The sequence below is a fragment of the Budorcas taxicolor genome, chromosome X, assembly GCF_023091745.1.
Source record: "Budorcas taxicolor isolate Tak-1 chromosome X, Takin1.1, whole genome shotgun sequence".
NCBI classification, from domain to species: Eukaryota; Metazoa; Chordata; class Mammalia; order Artiodactyla; family Bovidae; genus Budorcas; species Budorcas taxicolor.
Window position 1 is genome coordinate 121,828,898 of NC_068935.1, and position 20,825 is coordinate 121,849,722.

Consider the following 20,825-nt stretch of genomic DNA (forward strand, 5'->3'; position numbering starts at 1 on the left):
AAAGTAAAAATAAAAACTTAAAAATAAATAAATAAATAAAATTTAAAAAAAATGTATTCCTTAAAACAAAAAAGAGTAGGGCTGGGATTCATTCTCTGGCTGAGTGACTCTTAACCACTATGCTACACTAAACATTTACTATTTTATTATTATTATAAATAATACTCTTATATCTGGAGTTAGAATACTTTCTATCCAATAATCAGTTACTAAGCACTTACTTGGTATCATCATACTTGGGTTTATAAATATGAAAAGAATACGGTTACTGCTCTGATGCTGATAGGCTAGTGGGAAATTAGGTTTGCAAATGACCAATTATAATACTGTTAAATGAATTATAGTAGATTAGAAAACATGTAACGTTGTTGGAAACTTTGAGTATGTCCTTCATAGGAGATGACATAAGGTAATATTCAGAAAGAGAAGGCTTGTGTATGGTAGAAAAGTGAGAAAACAGGTATTAAAGGAAAAACGTACAAGAGACATAGAGGCATTCATTTATTTCTTTAACATATACTTGTGGTGCTCCTAATATATACCAGGCACATTCTGAGTGCTAGATATAGTGGTAAACAAGACAGAAGCTTTCAAGGGGCTTCTCTAGCAGGAAATAGGATACCCTGTAAAGGAAGAACGTGCAATTCAAGATAATTGGGCCATGAGACATTTGAGTGGGAGTGGTGGTAGAAGGTGATGCTGGAAAAGTAGGCAAGATCCAAGTCAGCAAGTACAGAGGGATAGAAAAACTCTTTGACTCAGTACAGTCTGAATCTTCCCTCCCACTCATTCACTACCCAGAAGCTCAAGATTAATAGTGATTAGAAATGAGAGTGCTCTTCTGCAGGGGCCTGCTATTGCTATAGGCACTGCTCCCCATTTCTGTTTGTACCTTTCTTCATATGCTTAAACATTTTCATTGGAGTACATTTGCTTTACAATGGCATGTTAGTTTCTGCTGTACAATACAGTAGGAATCAGCCATATGTATACATATATCTCCTCTTTTTGGCGTTTCCTTCCAATTTAGGTCTCCACAGAGCATTAAGTGGGGTTCTTTGTGCTATACATTAGATTCTCATTAGTTATCTGTTTTATATATAGTGTATATATGTTAATCCCAATCTCCTATAATTCTACAACTTTAAGAGAATGAGTGAGTAGCAAGTGGAGAGGTGGCAGTAACTAACACATCCTTTGAAATACAGACTGCATGGGCAAAGCTAGGCCTGAAATAGGGATTGATCATGACAATATATATTAAAAATTATAATTTATTGATACTGTTGTTAGTACTGTTCATTTATTTTCAAAGTTACCAGGGAATGGCAACAATGGGGAAAAACAGATTTTGGTCACTAAGCACAGAAACACTAGAAGAAGACTACAAAATGAAGGACTATCAGCATAGGTTGCCATTCCAGCTATAGACATGAGATAAAATTTTGAATAGCACTCATGTGGACAGATTATGGGTTCCCTCATAGCTCAGCTGGTAAAGAATCCACCTGCAATGTGAGAGACCCCAGTTCTATTCCTGGGTAGGGAAGATTCACTGGAGAAGGGATAGGCTACAGATTATACAGCCAAAGAAAAGGGACAGATTATACAGCCAAAAAAAAAAAAAAAAGCCAGATACACTCTAGATGGCAAGGGCCAAAATAAATTGAAAAATGAAACAGATGGCACTTACGGAAAATACACTGCCAAATAAGTGAAGGACAATATCCTGAACACTTAAGGAAGAGTGGACTTCAAAGCTATGGTTTTTCCAGTAGTCATATATGGATGTGAGAGCTGGACCATAAAGAAAGCTGAGCACTGAAGAATTGATGCCTTTTAACTGTGGTGTTGGAGAAGACTCTTGAGAGTCCCTTGCACAGCAAGGAGATCAAACCAGTCAATCCTAAAGGAAATCAGCCCTGAATATTCATTGGAAGGACTGATGCTGAGGCTGAAGCTCCAATCCTCTGGCTACCTGATGCAAAGAACTGACTCATTGGAAAAGACCTTGATGCTGGGAAAGATTGAAGACAGGAGAAGAAGGGGACGAGAGAGGATGAGATGGTTGGATGGCGTCACTGACTCAATGGACATGGGCTTGAATAAGCTCCAAGAGTTGGTCATGGACAGGGAAGCCTGGCATGCTGCAGTCCATGGGGTCACAAAGAGTCAGACAGGACTGAGCAACTGAACTGAAATGAACCAGACCTCTAAAAACTGTTTATTCCAGGAATGAAGAGATTATGAAAATTTTATGAAGGCCTTTTAACTATTAGTTTCCAAGCTCTGTTCTATTAGAGTTCTAAGATTTTTAGACATTCTTTAGTATTTCAGCAAAGATAACTTGAAGATGAAAATACATGTTTAAAATCATTCAAATAAAGTTATGGCATCAAATATATGAAGAAAATTCAGATGACTGGTGAAAAGCTCATTAACACCTGTGATATTGCTGTTGTCACTGATGAATATGTGAATAAGATGAACAGTCTGATACCAAAGGAGGAGTAGAACCAATATCTGGTAACAAAGCCCGAAAAAAATACGCACAAAATGAACTTGAATTAGTCTGAATGCTGAGATCATGTGAAATTTTTGCGATTTAACTAATTGTAAAACTATGGTCTCTACAAGAAATATTATTTTGTAAAACATTTGATATATAGTCAACATAGCAAAAAAGTTAAGGTGCTTCAATGTGTTTTTAAGTACCAGCAAATAAGGTGGAATATGTCCAGTGATATCTGTAGTGCTAACGGAAAAACAATGGCAAAAAATAGAAATAATGGCCCTTGTAAAAGCAGTTTAAAAAATGTCAGATATTCAGTGTACGTTGTAAAGACAAATCCTAAGGTGCTAGCATCTTTCACAATAGTATTGTTTAGTCATAAAAATTATCATTTATCATCATCATCATTGTAAATATCATTTATTTCAGCTTGCTGTCAATCTCTCATTCTCCCTTTCTCTTCCTCTGTATTTTTCAAGCTAGAAATAGATTTGTTTTCTGAGTGTACATGAGTAATACATGCTTGTTATATTCAAAGAAAAGAAGATAGAGAAAATAAGGAAGAAAAAGAAAACAATTGATCATGCAGTATCTTTGCTAATGTTTTGGTATTTATAATTCCAGGTATCTTCTAAGCATATACTTCCAAACACTGAAAAACACATCATATTACAATAGACCTTTTCAAATTATGATGCCAGTGTATAATTGGATTATAATTTTCAGTGACTATGTAGTATTGCATTGATCAGCTGTACCATAATTTAATCAATCCTCTATTAATAATTATTTCCTTTTCTCTGATTTTTTTATATTATAAAAATCAACTGCCAAAACTATCCTTGTGGATATTTATTTTACTATTCCTAAGAATAAATTACTGAGCAAAATTGCCAGCTGAGAGGGTCTTTGCAGGATTTCTTGTTTTAATAATAATTATTTCAATATTTTATTGAACACATACATCATCATTTTAAGAGAAGAAAAATAAAAGCAGGAAATTAACAAAAATTCCAGTACTTGATGAAAAATGTTAAACACTTGGAGAGCATCATTCCTCATCCATGATGTCTTTCTATCTACATAGATTTGATAGATGAGTATATATAGAGAGAGGTAGAAACACGGGAGGGAGGGAGAAACTGGCTGGATATCCAGGAACATGTGAGAATCCGAAAGCAGATGGGAATAAGTCAAAAGAGGTAATAAGCAGACAATAATATGCTGTAAGGGGCTCCCAAGGATTAGCAGGCAAACCCAGGACTTGGCATCAGCAGACAGAGTAGAGGGCAAAAGCAAAAAGTGGGTATAAAAATTGGGGAGTTAACTGAAGAACAATTGAAGATACTTTACTTAATCTCTCCTCCCCAACATACACTTCCCTCACCCACACACGTATAGAGTGGGAAGGGAAAGGAGAGGGGTAGAGAGACAGAATAGGAATATGAATGAAGGACAAATAGGGAATCACTTAAGAGATCTAAGTTCAGTTCAGTCACTCAGTTGTGTCCGTAGAGTTGGGCACAACTGAGCGACTGAACTGAATTGAACTGAAGTAGTTTATAGGATTTACTTAGGGGATCGTGAGTTGAACAAATTCTTTGGGGGTGAGGGCTAGTGTTTGATGTAAAGAAAGGTACTGGAAGACTTGTCTGATGAAATTGAGTAATGTGTTAGGGGCTTCATGTTGCTGACACTAATGCAAGTCAGTCTCAACTGTAGCACATGGAGGTTCCTAAGACTAACATTTGCTTCTTTCTCAGTATTTTAAAGTAAAGGTGGACAATTTGCACGTCCTATCCAGATATATATGGAGCTCCAAGTTAGAATTTCCATTAAAGGTTCATAACATTTATAATAACATTATAAATCATGAACCTTTTATTTAAAAATACCTATTATTTTGTATGTTTGGCTTCAAATATTGTTTATGTAACAAATTACATTGAAAATTATTTTTCATTCCAGTTTATTCCAGTTTTTCTAGTACTTAATTTCAGCTACTTCATAATCATTCCTTAACTTATTTCTTTCAATCTATTAGTCATGGTGAGCTGATTTTTTTTTTTTTTTGCATTTTCCTCATCTGTCTTTGAGACTAGACTTAAAGTTTTTTTTTAATTTTTATTTATTTATTTGGCTGCCAGGTCTTAGTTGTGGTATGCAAGATATTTTAATTGTGGTATGCAAACTGTTAGTTGCCGCATGTGGAATCTAGTTCCCTGAAGGTGAAAGTCACTCAGTCGTATCCGACTCTTTGCAACCCCATGCACTATACAGTTCATGGAATTCTCCAGGCCAGAATAATGGAGTGGGTAGCCATTCCCTTCTCCAGGGGATCTTCCCAACCCAGGGATTGAACCTAGGTCTCCCACATTTCAGGCAGATTCTTTACCAGCTGAGCCATGAGGGAAGCCTAGTTCCCTGACCATGGGTCAAACCCAGCTCCCCTGCATTCGGAGCATGGAGTCTTAGCCACTGGACCACCAGGGAAGTCCCAAGATTAGATTTTTAATATGTTTCACTTTCCCTACTTGTTTACATTCTTGGTCTTTGTTAAAAGCATCTTAAGTATGAAGTTATTGGTATATTTTTTATATTACATAAAGTATTTTCTTTCAAGAGTTATCATTGACTTTTAAGTTTCAATTTATAACTGTATTATAAATGATTATATATTTCTGTATTAACTAGCTTTTTCATTTTCAGATGCTTTATTCCATGTTTTCCTTCTTCTTGACCTTCTAATTTTTAGTTACTTTTTCATAAGTTGAAAAAAGGACAAATTGTTTTCTTCAGAAATGGCATGAAATAGTCTATGTTGTCTGCCTTTGAATACCTGCAAACATCTTTCTGACGCCCTTACCATAAGTCAAGTTTAGTTGGCTATAAAATTTGAAATCAGAATGTTTTTCCATAAAATATAGTATAAATTACTTTTTTGTCTTTTACTGTTTGGTGTGACAGATATGCCTGAGGCTGCTGCTGCTGCTGCTAAGTCACTTCAGTCGTGTCCAACTCTGTGTGACCCCATAGACGGCAGCCCACCAGGCTTCCCTGTCCCTGGGATTCTCCAGGCAAGAACACTGGAGTGGGTTGCCATTTCCTTCTCCAATGCATGAAAGTGAAAAGTGAAAGTGAAGTCGCTTAGTCGTGTCCGACCCTTAGCGACCCCATGGACTGCAGCCTGAGGCTAGCCTGATATATTTCATTATATGTAAATATTTAAAAATAAGTTTGCAAGATATTTTAAAGTATATCATGGATAATAATATAAGTATACTAAAATAATATTAAGAGTTAAGCTGATGGCCCTCATGGATTTCAAAACTCACCTTTCCTGCTTTCACCACTTTTTTAAGGCAGTGGGCTCTTTTTTTTTTCTTTTAACCATTTATTTACACATCTTTGAAACCAAGATTCTTACATCCATCAAGATCACAAATCAGAAATGTTGCTATTGTTGTTATATAAACAAGAGGTTAATTCATAAATGGTAAAATAGCATGTCTGCAGATAACTTTAAAAGAAGTGGGCAAGGCTTCTTAATAATTGCCTTCCAGTAGCACATATTGGTTTCATCCACTAATCATAATTTAAAAATAGACGTCATCAAGTCAGTTTCTTTGTTTCTCATATAGCATATGAGTATGGCAGTGCTATCTTTCTAATGGTTTATGAGGTTATTATAACACCTTAACTTGCTGAAGAGCAAAACATTTTTCTTTGGCTCAGACTCTATTTAAATTTTCTCTGTATCTGACTAAACAATGTTCAGGAAGGAAATTACCCTGTAATGTACTATATCAGTCTAGAGGTTTTTAATGGACACTTGTGTGGAGTCTATGCAGTACCTTTTATGTCAGAACATCTAAAAAGGTTAATTAAAAACTACTGTTTTAATTACTACTCCCAACCTTTTTAAATGATGGACTTGGCTTTGTGGTAAAAAGACAGAGTGCATGTGAAAGTGCATTCACTTTGGAGGCACTGGACGTGGTAGTGGGCCACAGACAGGCTTTGATATCAGAGGATTTGAATTCATAACCAGAGATTGAAGAAATAGCTTCTGGTAAGCATTCATAACTTTGTTTTTTTTTTTTTATAGGGACAATGAAGCACTTACTTTATGTAACTTGATGTTAATTAGATTAGAATGTATATGGCACAAGGTAGCTTTTTGATAAAAGTTATTCCTCTCTCACAAAGGAATAGACATCCTATCAGCACCTGTTGTGCTGGAAAGTTCTGTAAATTGATGAAGAAGAACATTTCCCTTTGAAACTGATCTTCATGTACGTATTCTTCCTGTAAAAGCCATGAGTACTAGTGGAAGAGACCAGTTTGTCCTATCCTGGAAGACACTTACCAAAACACCTTCTCTCTAAGGGTAGTTAAATAGCAGAAAAGGTGAGTGGTCTTATCCAGGAAGGCTGTTAACTAAGTCAGGCACTTTTGTCTGAGCAGTGACAACATTCTGGACTCCAGACCATTGGTGATGACTTTAGTAGTCTTAATAGCCATACTGGGCTCAGTGACTAAAGCCTGTGGAAATCTTGTGGACGTAGCCACAAAATTGCTGGGTGTCGGATAGTAGTCAGGTAGGATGCAGAGCACCGCAGACTTATGGGATGTGGGGTGGAGAGATTGGTGGATTGACAATAGCAGGGTCTAGGTGGTCTTCTAAATTCAAAGGGTGATGGACAGATAAATCAAGGTCTTTCTTCTTATCCCTTTCTGTTATCTTGTACTGGGAAGAAGAAAACTTGTCAACAGTTAGATGACCATATGAATTCATAGTCTCAGCCCAAGTTGCAAATTGCTTATTGATGGTCTCATGTTTCATACCAGTCATAGCTTCTCAAGGGCTTATGAAATTGTCTGAGATATGGAAAAAAAGAATTACTGGCTCTAAAATAGGAAAAGCCCAGGTCCAGACGGCTTCACAGCTGAATTCTACCAAAAATTTAGAGAAGGGCTAACACCTATCCTACTCAAACTCTTCCAGAAAATTACAGAGGAAAGTAAACTTCCAAACTCATTCTATGAGGCCACCATCACCCTAATACCAAAACCTGACAAAGATTCCACACAAAAAAGAAAACTACAGGCCAATATCACTGATGAACATAGATGCAAAAATCTTTAACAAAATTCTAGCAATCACAATCCAGCAACACATTACAAAGATCATACATCATGACCAAGTGGGCTTTATCCCAGGGATGCAAGGATTCTAGTACAGCCACTATGGAGAACAGTGTGGAGATTCCTTAAATAACTGGAAATAGAACTGCCATACGACCCAGCAATCCCACTTCTGGGCATACACACCGAGGAAACCAGAATTGAAAGAGACACGTGTACCACAGTGTTCATTGCAGCACTGTTTATAATAGCACTGTTTATAATGGAAGCAACCTAAATGTCCATCAGCAGGCGAATGGATAAGAAAGCTGTGGTACATACACACAATGGAGTATTGCTCAGCCATTAAAAAGAATACATTTGAATCAGTTCTAATGAGGTGGATGAAACTGGAACCTATTAGACAGAGTGAAGTAACCCAGAAAGAAAAACGCCAATAGAGTATAATAATGCATATATATGGAATTTAGAAAGATAGTAACAATAACCCTGTATGTGAGACAGCAAAAGAGACACAGATGTATAGAATATTCTTTTGGACTTTGTGGGAGAGGGCGAGGGTGGGATGATTTGGGAGGATGGAATTGAATCATGAATGTTATCATATGTGAAATGAATCACCAGTCCAGGTTTGATGCATGATACAGGATGCTCGGGGCTGGTGCACTGGGATGACCCAGAGGGATGGTACGGGGAGGGAGGTGGGGGGGTGTTCAGGATCGGGAACACATGTACACCCGTGGTGGATTCATATCAATGTATGGCAAAACCAATACAATATTGTAAAGTAATTAGCCTCCAATTAAAATAAATAAATTTATATTAAAATAAATAAATATTTTCTTAAGACAAGGAATCTAAAAAATAAATAAATAAATAAAATAGGAAAAGAAAAGCCCTCATTTTGCTAGAGTTCTCGAGTGTGCAGCATGATTTCTGAGATGTCATATCCAATTATAAATTAAATAAATTATGCAAAGACATACAATTTCAAAACCTAAACTGCAAAAAGTCTTTAAATATTATATAGTAAAACATTTATATTAATTGTGGATATGAGTACATTCTAAGACATTTGGTTTAATGTGGGATGGAAACTCTAAAATAAGATGCTTTAGAGCCTACCTAGATTTCTGTTACTCTATTGCTGAGTGATTTCTATGTCCTTTGTAACTGAAGACTCTAATAGCTTAAGATGTTTTACTGTTTCTTTAAAACAAAAACAAAAACAAAAAAAAACCTCTACAGACTGAATACTATGGAGCTGAGTTGTTTGTCAGTGAACGTATTAAGGAAAACTTGAGTATATTTCTTAAGATTTCAGGTTCCATGTTCAGCAGCATTTGCAGCATCTAAAAATAGTTCCCATTTCCTGAAATCTGAAAGACTACAAATAATCAATACCTTGAAATGAAATAATCACAAGGGAGTCAGCAGTTAACATGACCACCAGAGTCCTTCGTTATAAGAATAAGCCTAGTTTGGTGGTGCATTAGGCTTTAAGCTTGCCATTTGCCTAATTTATCACTGTGTTTGTGATTGCATTAATTTGATGGGGGGGTCTGACATCTTGTCCAGGTTTTGCAATATTTACGTTGATCCATCTTTATAAGTTGAAAAACTCCACTAATTATATTGCAGAATTTGTCTCTTTATCCTTGTTTTCCCTTGGCAGCCAGAAGATATTCAGCAGTTTGTTCAGCTGTTCCATTACTGATCCCATGTTTCTTAATCTCAATATTTAATCCAATTGTCAAAATTCAGCTCTGGCTATAAATCACTGTTGTCAGGACTCCCTTCAAAGCTCGTGTGGATAATGTTATTCATTCTTACTTCCTGTCAACTATGCCTCATAGTCACTGGCTAAGCCTTGCTCAGGACAACAGTAGCTACTCTAGGTATTTCCAGCAGGAAGAGGTTTAATATTGGAAATTAGAGGCTCACGCAACCGTTGGATCTTGTGGTAAGAAAAGTCAGGAGGGTAGATTTCAGGAAATCTACTCTCTCCAGATGTCTATGTTTCTAGATGCAGTTTCCAGAGAAAAATAATGCTTTTTGTCTTGTACTCTCTAAGGCTCCTGCAGATGCCTTTCATTGACTAGATGAAACTCTGCTGGCAATGGGGTCTGGGAAATGTAGCTTCCAGGTTTTTTGCCCCTATCATAAAAAGGGAGAGTTAAAGAGAGATGGGAGTTGGTCCTAAATTCAACAAACAACATCTGGTTTGCAAGTATATCAATAATGTTTTTGCTCAGTCATTCAAAATATATTTGGGAAGCAACTAAATAAGCCTGTGTTTATCAAGCTGGACAGCATCAGAAGTACTGGTGATTTTTATAATCTCTTTTTATTGTTAATCTTTCAGTCCTATAAATACAATAAGCAACTATATATTATATTCTATATTTGATAAAACCAAAATTTTCAAACTCAGTGGGTCTGCTTTTGCCCTTTGCTGTATCTTAGTTCTTCATGGTTTACTTGTTTTACTCATATATTTCCTTTTGATTGTGAGCTCATGTTTTGGGGGAATTTGACACCTATTTCCATGGTACGTTGTTCCAATGAGAATTTGTATTTTCTTTTGCCAGGAACCTAGAGACTCTATCATACTAGGATTATATTAGTCTAGTTTTTCATCCTAGATTTTTTGAGTCATACAGATAGTTTAAATTAAGACCCCGAGCCCACCTGATACCAACAAGTGGTTAAGCATTTGGGGGTTTTGTTTGTCCCCACTATTCTATGCAAAGTTGTGACTAATACAGAGAATATCACTTTTTTAGCTAATTTTCTCACTAAAGCTGTGCCCCTTAAGGAACTGTATATATATATGAGGGATCTTTGATTTAAATCCCTAGCCTTCTTGGATCCCAGGGTTTATTTACTATTCGCACACATATAACCATTAAAACTCAGGCTTTAAGTCACTATCCACAAGAGCTTGTTATGTTAGACTTGGGTGTCTATGTTTTGTTCAGCAGATTTTTTTCTTTTATGCTTTGAATAGGAGTTGTATTTCTTTCATTTTCCCCCAGTATTTCCTTGGTATCTTTTTTTTCCCATTAAGACTCAAGCTTCATGTGTCTGAATAAATATTCCTTTGTCTAAGAGGCCTTTCATGAGCTCATCATACAAAATGCCCTCTCCCCATTCTTTCTTTTACATGTTAATTCACTTTATCATACTTCAGGTAGACTGTCATTATCCTGTTCATGTTTTTTTTTTTTTCTTTTTTCCCTTTGATATAGTCGGCATTTCCCAACCTAGAATATAAGTTCTATTAGTACAGGGACCCTTTCTGCCTTGTTTACCCTTGTAGTCCTAGTACCCATCTCAGTGGTGACTTCACAGTGGGTGCTCAGATCCCCTAGAATACCTTCTGCTGGTTTTCTGGGTGCCTGCTATTCCAGGCTTTGTTTCTAACACCTGCATAATGTCTGAACCTTTGGCTACTGGAACTGCTTTGCTGCACACACAGGGCTGTAACAGCCTGGGATTTGATATAGCCACTCTGGGTGGATTTCAGCCAAAGACTCTGAGAATAATGCAAGTGTAACTTACACTTCACCCTGAAGCTCACATCTTGCTTGAGCGCTCACCTTTCCATCTCTGGTTTCTACCACTTGCTCACTAGTCTTTTCTGGAAGCAATAGCATTGAAACATGTATATTGCCATATGTGAAAGAGATCACTAGTCCAGGTTCGATGCATGAGACAGGGCACTCAGGGCTGGTGCACTGGGATGACTCTGAGGGATGGGATGGGAGGAAGGTGGGAGGGGGAGTTCGGGATGGGGAACACATGTACACCCATGGCTGATTCATGTGAATGTATGGCAAAAACCACTACAATATTGTAAGGTCATTAGCCTCCAATTAAAATAAATAAATTAATTTACAAATAAAAATCTCACTTGGAAATCCTCATTTCAAGATCTGCCTCTTACATCTGCCAACCTTAGGCTGTTCAATAAATATTTATTGAATCAATTAATAAATTTTTCTGTCATCACACTCTTCTTATACTGTTATTCCAACTCATTTTATCTCTTGTTTTAAAGACTATTTTTTATTTTATTAAAGTCACAAGAGAATTCATTATATAGTATATTTATTATAAAAGCAAGTATTTTTCTGCTTCCCAAGTATTCTTGTGTCCTATACTGGGAGATTTTGTTAGCTTGTTTACCTGTCATTGAATGGAAGACATTCAGACCATGCCATTAATTGCCATTTAATATTGTTGATGGATCATCACTGGTTGCCCTCCATGTTCATCTGGTTGCCATTCGAAACTACCCTTCTGGTCTAAATTAGAAGGCATCTGTATATTCAAAACTTATTGAGTTCTTCAATGCTAACAGTCATTATTTCATGTTGGTATGAAATAATAACTAGAAGTGCACCTGGCCCTTAGGTAGTGACAAATGAGGTATATGTAGGTAGAAGGGGGTAAATTTCTTATTAATTTCATGGAATCTAAGGTTCATTTTTTATCTTCTACTAGACACTTTTCTCTCCCTGAAGAGAAAACAATTTCAATTCATTATCACAGTTCAGTGTTCAAGTTACTGAAAGTACATTCTCCTGCTCTGTTTCCCTCTGTTTCAATCACCCATACTCCATACTTGCAGAATTATCTTCTTTAAATAAAGCCCTTGTTAGATCTAGATTTCTCGATAGGATAAATCCTGTATCTTTTATTCTAGTTTGTTTTAACATTATTCCTCAGGTCCCTTCTTTAGCCCCAGCTTCCCTGGTGGCTCAGAGGTTAAAGCATCTGCCTGGACTGTGGAAGACCCGGGTTCGATCCCTGGGTCGGGAAGATCCCCTGGAGAAGGAAATGGCAACCCACTCCAGTACTCTTGCCTGGAGAATCCCATGGAGGGAGGAGCCTGGTCGGCTACAGTCCATGGGGTCGCAAAGAGTCGGACACGACTGAGCGACTTCACACCTCTCCTCCTCTAACATTTATTCTAAGCTCCAATTTGATTAAACTTTGACCTTCCTCCGATTATACTTTGCTTTTTCTTTTTTTTAATTAAACTTTTATTTTGACATAATAGTAGAGTTGCAAGCAGTTATAAGAAATAAATGGGGAGATCCACCTATTCCTCTGTATTATTTTCTCTTAGTGGTAACACCTTGAAAAACTCTAGTATGGTATCACAACCAGAACTTTTTTTTAACATATACATGCATCTATTCTTTTTCAAATTCTTTTCCCAGTTAGACTGTTACATAATATTAAGCAGAGTTCTCTGTGCTATACAGTAGGCCCATATTGGTTATCCATTTTAAATGTAGTGTGTACATGTCTATCCCAAACTCCCTAACTATCCTCTACCCCACCCTCCCCTCTGGTAACCATAAGTTCTTTCTGTAAGTCTGTAAGCCTATTTTTGTTTGTAAATAAGTTCATTTGTATCATTTTTTAAAGATTTCACATAAAAGTGATACCATACGATGTTTCTATTTATTTGACATACTTCACTCAATATGATAATCTCTAGGTCCATCCATGTAACTGTAAATGACATTTTTCATTGATTTTCATGGCTGAGTAATATTCCATTGTGTGTGTGTGAGTGTGTGTGTGTGATACACATAAACATCTTCCTTATCCATTCTTCTCTCAGTGGACACGGTGCTTCCATGCCTTAGTTTTTGTAAATAGTGTTGCAGTGAACATTAGGGTGCATGTATCTTTTCAATTTATAGTTTTGTCCAGATATATGCCCAGGAGTGGGATTGCTGGGTCACATGGTCTATTTTTAGTTTTTAAAGGAACCTCCATGCTGTTCTCTATAGTGGCTATACCAATTTACATTCCTGCCAATGGTGTAGGTGGTTCCCTTTTCTCCATACCCTCTCCAGCATTTATCATTTGTAGATTTTTTGATAATGGCCATTCTGACTGGTGTGAGGTGATGTCTCATTCTAGTTTTGATTTTGCATTTCTCTAATAATTATATATGCTTTGCCCTTTTGACTCCATTCCTTTATACATATTGTTCCCTCTGGAAGATGTTCAACTCTGGAAGATGAATCCCTAGCTTTTTTACTTGGAATAATCTTCATCATAGTCCAAGTTTCAGTTCAAATTCCAGTTCAGTAACATTATAGCCATCCTATACTTTCTACTTGGCTCTTTCTACTGATGGCTTAGTGGTGAAGAATCCGCCTCTCAATGCAGGAGACCTGGATTTGACCCCTAGTTCAGGAAGATCCCCTGGAGAAGGGAATGGCTACCCACTTCGGTATTCTTGCCTGGGAAATCCCATGGACAGAAAGGTCTGGTGTGCTGCAATCCATGGGGTCACAATGAATCAGACACCACTGAGCAACTGAACAACAACAAATATGTTCCACCCATATCACACAGTTAGTTCATTCCCTTCAACTAGCTCCATAAGGACTCTCTGTGCATACCATTTGTGGAGGCTGTGCTTTTTGCTTAGATTCTCATTTAGGATTGAATGACTATCTGTGGAGAGTCTATTCAATCTATTTAGGACTGAATTTCCCCTATCTGTGTAGAACGCTACCATGGACAGCCTTCAGCCCTCACCTCTCTTTGAGAATTTCCCTTATCTGCAAAGAGCTGCCCAATCGAAACTCTTGCCCTCTTTTCAGGGACAGACAGTATCCAGTGACTTATTGATACTCAGGTTATAAAGATCCACTCTCTTGTCCCAGCTTGGGTTTCCCAGGTGGTGCTAATGGTAAAGAACCAGCCTGCCTATGAAGGAGACATAAGAGACTCAGGTTCAATCCCTGGTTCAGGAAGATCCCTTGGAGGAGGGCATGGCAACCCACTCCAGTAGTCTTGCCTAGAGAATCCCATGGACAGAGGAGCCTGGTGGGCTACAGTCCACGGGGTTGCAGAGTCGGGCATGACTGAAGTGACTGAGCATGTGCACTTGTCCCAAAGTAGAACAACTCTGAAAGGCTGCGTCATCTTTAGAGTTCCCCCTGGGGTCAGCTGAGGACATTATTGAGACTGCATGACAGACCAGCCTTTGTTGTGTCTGACTGTTTGTGGCCCCATGGACTGTAAGTATGCCAGGCTTCCCTATCCTCCACTATCTCCTGGAGTTTGCTCAAATTCATGTCCATTGAATCGGTGATGCTATCTAACCATCTCATCCTCTGTTGTCCCCTTCTCCTTTTGCCCTCAATCTTTCCCAGCATCAGGGTCTTTTCCAGTGAGTTGGGTCTTCACATCAGGTGGCCAAAGTATTGGAGCATTAGCTTCAGCATTGGTCCTTCCAATGAATATTCAGGGTTGATTTCCTTTAGGACTGACTGGTTTGATCTCCCTGCTGTCCAGGGGACTCTCAAGAGTCTTCTCCAGCACCACAGTCTGACAGCATCAATTCATCAGTGTGAAGCCAGTCTTTCCCTGTGTTAAATGCCTCTTCCTTCCCTTCCTCCATAGGTGCTGATCCATAGAACACTCCCTCAAAAGAAATCCTTCCTAATTAAGCTTCTCAGAGCCAGCATCACATGGAAACTCCCCTGCGATAGCACTGTTAAGGTTTATTAAATGTAATTTTTATTCTCCCCCATTGGTTTCTTCGCTTAACTGTGAAGTTCTTTAGGATGGCACCCCGATACCCATTTTTTATTTCCTAAACATTTAGCATAGGCCCTGGCACTGAGTTAATGATCAATAAGTATTTCCTAAATGAATGGGAGAATATTCTTTTATTCTAATTGGGTAAGAAAGTAAATTTGGTCTATTTTTCTCTTTATCATTTCTACGGGCTTATATGCTATCATTAGCTTACGAAATGTTCTTATACCCAGTATTAGTTTTATAGCAGTGTGTACAATATATCACAAAGATTCTGCTTTCCCCTCAAATATAATTAACTGGATAACATTGAATTTATTCATCTAAGATTAAAATAAATGATCCACATAGGAATAAAATTTCAAAATCCATATGAACAAAGAAGTTAATTTTTTCCTGTGGAATAAAATCTTCCAGTGATGAAGTGATTTCTTTCTGAAGTTAGGCTTCTTATTTCCTTCTGAAGGTAGGCTTATATTTAAATGAAAGCTATTTGTTTGTATAAACTAATGATACAGATGACTTGAATTACTTACAAAGGCTTATTCTTTCTATAAGTTATAAATTTCCATTAGAACTTCTTGAAGGGTTACACTGAGATTTATTTTATACTTGAAAGGGCCTTAACATTTACATACCTTCAGTATATATGAGAACATATGCATTCTTCTGTATTGATCGAGATGAATTTTAGACAGGGTATGTTATTGAAAGGTATCTAGCTAGGACTCAGATGGCAAACATTTGATCATTTCTTTTCTCTTAGTTCCTGTTTTCTTTTCTGAAAAATAAGCATAGTCACACGGATTTTCTTATTTATTCTATGCCTGGGTTTTCCACCTCAGCATTACTGATGTTTTGGACTGTATAATTCTTTCCTGGTGGAAGAGAGAACTGTCTTGTGTCTACGGTGGGATGTCCAGTAGCATCCCTGGCCTCTATCCACTAGATGTGAGCAGCATTCCCAGACTTGTGACAACCAAACATGTTTCCAGATTTTGCTGAGGGTCTCCTGGGGGATAGATTGTTCCTGGCTGAGAACCACTTCTCAATTGAGGTGATCTTTCAACCTCAACCTAACTGCTGGAACTATTCTCTCTAAAGTCATCAGTGCAATTTCAGTTGCCGTATTAATGATACTTCCTTGGGTCTTTTTCTCTTAATGCCTCTGATTTATCTCAGAGGATATTTTGAAGTAGTTTCAGTTTGTGGTAATCACATAGGGGGCTGCAATTCTAAAAGATAAATGTGGGTTAGTCTGTGAATTGGGAACTTTCTTATAGAAAAATGCCATGTTCTCCTCCTCTTGAGGGAAGTGGCAGGGGTTATGTTAAATTTGGGGCTTAAAATGTGAGTATTTGGCATGTAAAGTGCACCCTAGATCAGATAGAACATTCTCTGCATCAGAACAATCTGTCTATACAAATTTTTCTCTTTTTTTGTAAGTTACCCAAATACTATCTTCCTAACTATGATGACATAGGTGCTCCAAAAATGACTAGAGGCCTGCATTAGTTTCCTATCACTGCTATAGAAATTACCGCACTTTTATTGACTTTAAACAAGAGAAATTTCCAGTCTTACAGTCTGGACATCAGATGTCTAAAATCAGTCTCACTGAGCTAAACAGAAGTTGTCAGCAGGGCTGCTTCCTTCTGGAGGCTCCCCAGGAGAATCTTTTTCTTGACTTTCGCAGCTTCTAGAGCCTGCGTGCTTTCCTTGGCTCATGGCTCCTTCCTCTCAATGGCATTACTCCAGTCTGTGCTTCCATCAGCACGTCTTCTCTATCACTTTAACTCTCCTGCTTTCCTGTCTTAAGGACCCTTGTGGTCACATTTGATTCACCTGTAAAATCTAGGACATGTTCCCCAGATCAAAACCCTTTCCTTAGTCTCATCTGTGAAGTTCCTTTGTCCATGTAAGATACCATATTCATAGGTACCAGCGATTAGGACATGGCCATCTTTGGGCAAACATTATTCAACTTACCACAATGCCGAACTCCTCTGACTGGACCTCATACACCAAGTGGAGAGAAACCCACTTCTGATGAAACAACTTTGGGAAGTATGATTTGTGCTTTTGATAGACAAGAATGGTCACAAAGAGAGTCAAGAAAAAGATGCCCCAGTCAGAGTTGTGGAGTTACTGTAAGGTATAGCTTACTTCACATGATGCTTTGAATCTCAACCTAAACCCCAGATATTTCCCCCTTGAAACAAGCCAAGGAGACAATGTACTGAAGTCTTGGCACTGAAAAGTCATGGTTCTAAATGGATCAAGAATGTGACATCAGTCATTCTACACATTTGTCACACTTTGTGACCAGAGGACAGAGAACAGGAGAGGGATCATTGGGACCACTTCTGTGATTTTTTTTTTTTTTGGTTATCCTTTCAATCAGGCATAAATTCTCTATATATCCTCGTCACTCTCAGAGGACTTAATAATTACTTTGGTAACTGATTTATGCTCTGAGATCAACTACATGTCTGTATGTCTCTACACCTCCAGACATGGATTATGTGTTTGCATGTATGTGTGAGACAGTTTGCGTATGTGCCTGTGTATTCTACTAGCTCTTTAAAATTCATCCTATGTCAAACTAACTCCAGACTTAACTGTTTCTGTCTGAGACAGCATCCGTCAGTCAGCCTAAAAACTACTACATTTAACTCCTTATTTTTTATGACTAATAAATCTCTAAGAACACTTTATTTTTGTTATAGTTTCTCAAGCATCTGTTCAAGCCGTTAGTCTTCTCACCACTTTTGCCTGTATTACCACAGTGATCTTCAAGATCTTTTACCAAAAAGGTCATTTCTTTCCTGTTCTCCTATGTACTGTTTTACTGGATTAACACACCTATATCATCCTATTTAAATCCACCACTATTATTCCCTTATAACATGAAATCCAAATTCCAAAACCTCTCGTTTTAAATTCTCAAATTGAATTACAACTCCCTTTTCCAAAGACTGCCTTTCGTAAGTCAAATCAAGTCCTTGCCTCAATGGATGTGTTCTACTCAGTGTCTTCTGTATGAATCGTCTATGCCATGGTGGCAAATTAAAGGGTTGGATTTTTAAGTCACACTCTCTAGAACTAGAGATTTTACCCTGTTTCAAACTAATAATTCTAAGGACATGGGGAATTGCTAGACACAGGTGAAGCATGGAATCACAGACTGCCAATGCAACTGCCAAGTTCTTCTTTTCTATATTGGTGTTGGCTCTGGATCAGATTTTACATATGAGTTGTCTGAGTAATCCATAGGAGGTATTAGTTACACAGAGTGAGTTTTTGTTTTTTTAGTCATAAACATCTCCATTAAACACTATGGTATTTACAATGCTGACTTTTTCTAGTATGCTATGCCTCATAAAAAAAAAAACAAACCACGTTTATTTACTATAAGCATCTTAGACCAGGTTTATCCTAATAAAAACTTCCCACAGAAAAGAATTCCCCATTATTTCTCCTCTATTCAGTACCATCATGAGGTCTTATTAGATGAACATTTACCAGAAGGTTTCAATGGCCCCTTCTTTTTTGTCCCTTTACTCCTGAAGGTGTTCTGAGACCAGACCCTCACCATCTCCTTTCCATCTACCAATTCTGACACTTACTTCCTCTGTCTATAAAGTCTCTCTGCCAGTTTTACTACCAATAAAATCCCAACCTCAGTCTTAATTGCTCTAGGATGGCCCATTTATTCTAATTCCTGGTAAGTTCTCTGAGTTTTGAATTACGATTCAAACCTTTGTTGTCTTCATCTTGTCATTTAGCATTGGAAACACTGTGAAATTAATTTCATCCAAACCCTGTAAATGTGCAGTTTTCATTCTTATACAAAATCATTATGACATTGGCAATTCAAGCAACTTGCTTAAGATCACAAAATGTAGAGGAGCTGTTATTCAAACCTGAGTCTACGTTACACTTAGCTTTAAATTTCCTTTTGGGCAAAAATGTAAAATGGATAAATTCTGTCTCTGAAACCCATCCATGAACCCTGCCATCAATCCTGCTAATAACTTTAAAACTATTAAAAGATAGGTGCTTAAAACATGGTCCTATCCAGGGATGTTAATATTTAAAAAAATTAGTAATTTATGAAGACCATCATTTAAGTTTTGGCTCTCTGCCTTGCTACATGGCAGGACAACAGGAATGAAAGGAATAACACTCAGACTATGTTTTCCTTCTTCATTCTTCCTCTACCCTCTCTCCTCACGTTAAAAGGTTGAACAAAAAGAATCTTACTCTAACACTTTGGTTTCTCAAAACTTTAAGATGTGTTTTTCTTGTTATTAAATTATAAACAGCTGACACCATGATGAACATGATTGGAGCACTCCAATAATTCCCACATTTTTTAATGTACCATCCAATTCTACAGAGACTAGAAACTAAACACTATTTCCTAGACAACTATGAGTTAACTCCCTTCAACTAGATTCATTCATTAAGAGATTTAGAATGCAGACTTTAGGCAGAGGCCAAATTCCACATGCTCCTTCTCCTGGCCTGCAGAGGTGGTGAAGCCAAGAGTGTCTAGAAAAAGCTATGACAGTCAAAATCAGGGTTTCAGAATTAAATAACCAATTTTGTGGGTATGCAGAGGCATTTGTCCAGAGGCAACCTCCTAATCCTTGGATCACAGCTGTGGTGGCAGGTTTTTAAACCCAAGAATTTAAGTAATGGCCCCTGATTTCTGGTCCTTTCTGGCTTTCAATGGTTCCGTATCACCTAAGTCCCTGATTTAAGTCTTTTCTTTCTTAGAATAACTACAATGATTTGTGTTTCCTGCTAGGAGTCCTGACTTATATAAACACAAATTATAAATACTTCACAGCAACAGTTTTTTTTCCCCCTGTTGTCCCTGCAGTTTACAGGGTAAATCTTACACCAGTGAATTATTTATACTGGGTAACTGCAACTACATAGTTATAAATTGTTAGTATTGTCAAAGATGGTATTAAATAGAGTTTTTCTTTAAATCATGAGCTAAAAAGTGCTCTTACCATCTAGCTTTCAGTGGAAAAGTTTGTTATAAGAAGAATTTCTTCTGATGTTTTAATCTTTATTCCCTCTTTTGGCATCACCGTTTGCCAACCTTAAACTGAATTTAAGTGAGTGGGGCAGTGGACTTGAGAGTCAAAGAACAGAGATCAGATGATTGCCTTGAGGTCTACAGCCCAGCTCCTAACCACTCGTGTGACCTCAGATGAGTCAGTCCCTCATTCTTAGGCTGTTTTTGTATCTGAAAAATGAGGACGCTGATACTCTTCCCACATGAGACACAGAATCCCACGTGACCTTAACACTATACTTACCGGTTACGTTGGCATGTGAATCCTGAACACCCGTGAGCATTTGCCCTGATCGATTTTCAGTCAATTTATTTTTTGAAATAATTTTATTTATTTATTTTTGGTTGTGCTGAGTCTTCGTTGCTTCTCAGGCTTTTCGCTAGTTGTGAGTGGGACCTACTCTCTAGTTGGGGTGTGTGGGCTTCTCCTTGCTCCAGAACAAGAATAATCAGCATGGAGTCAGGTATTAAAGAAACTTGCCTTACAGC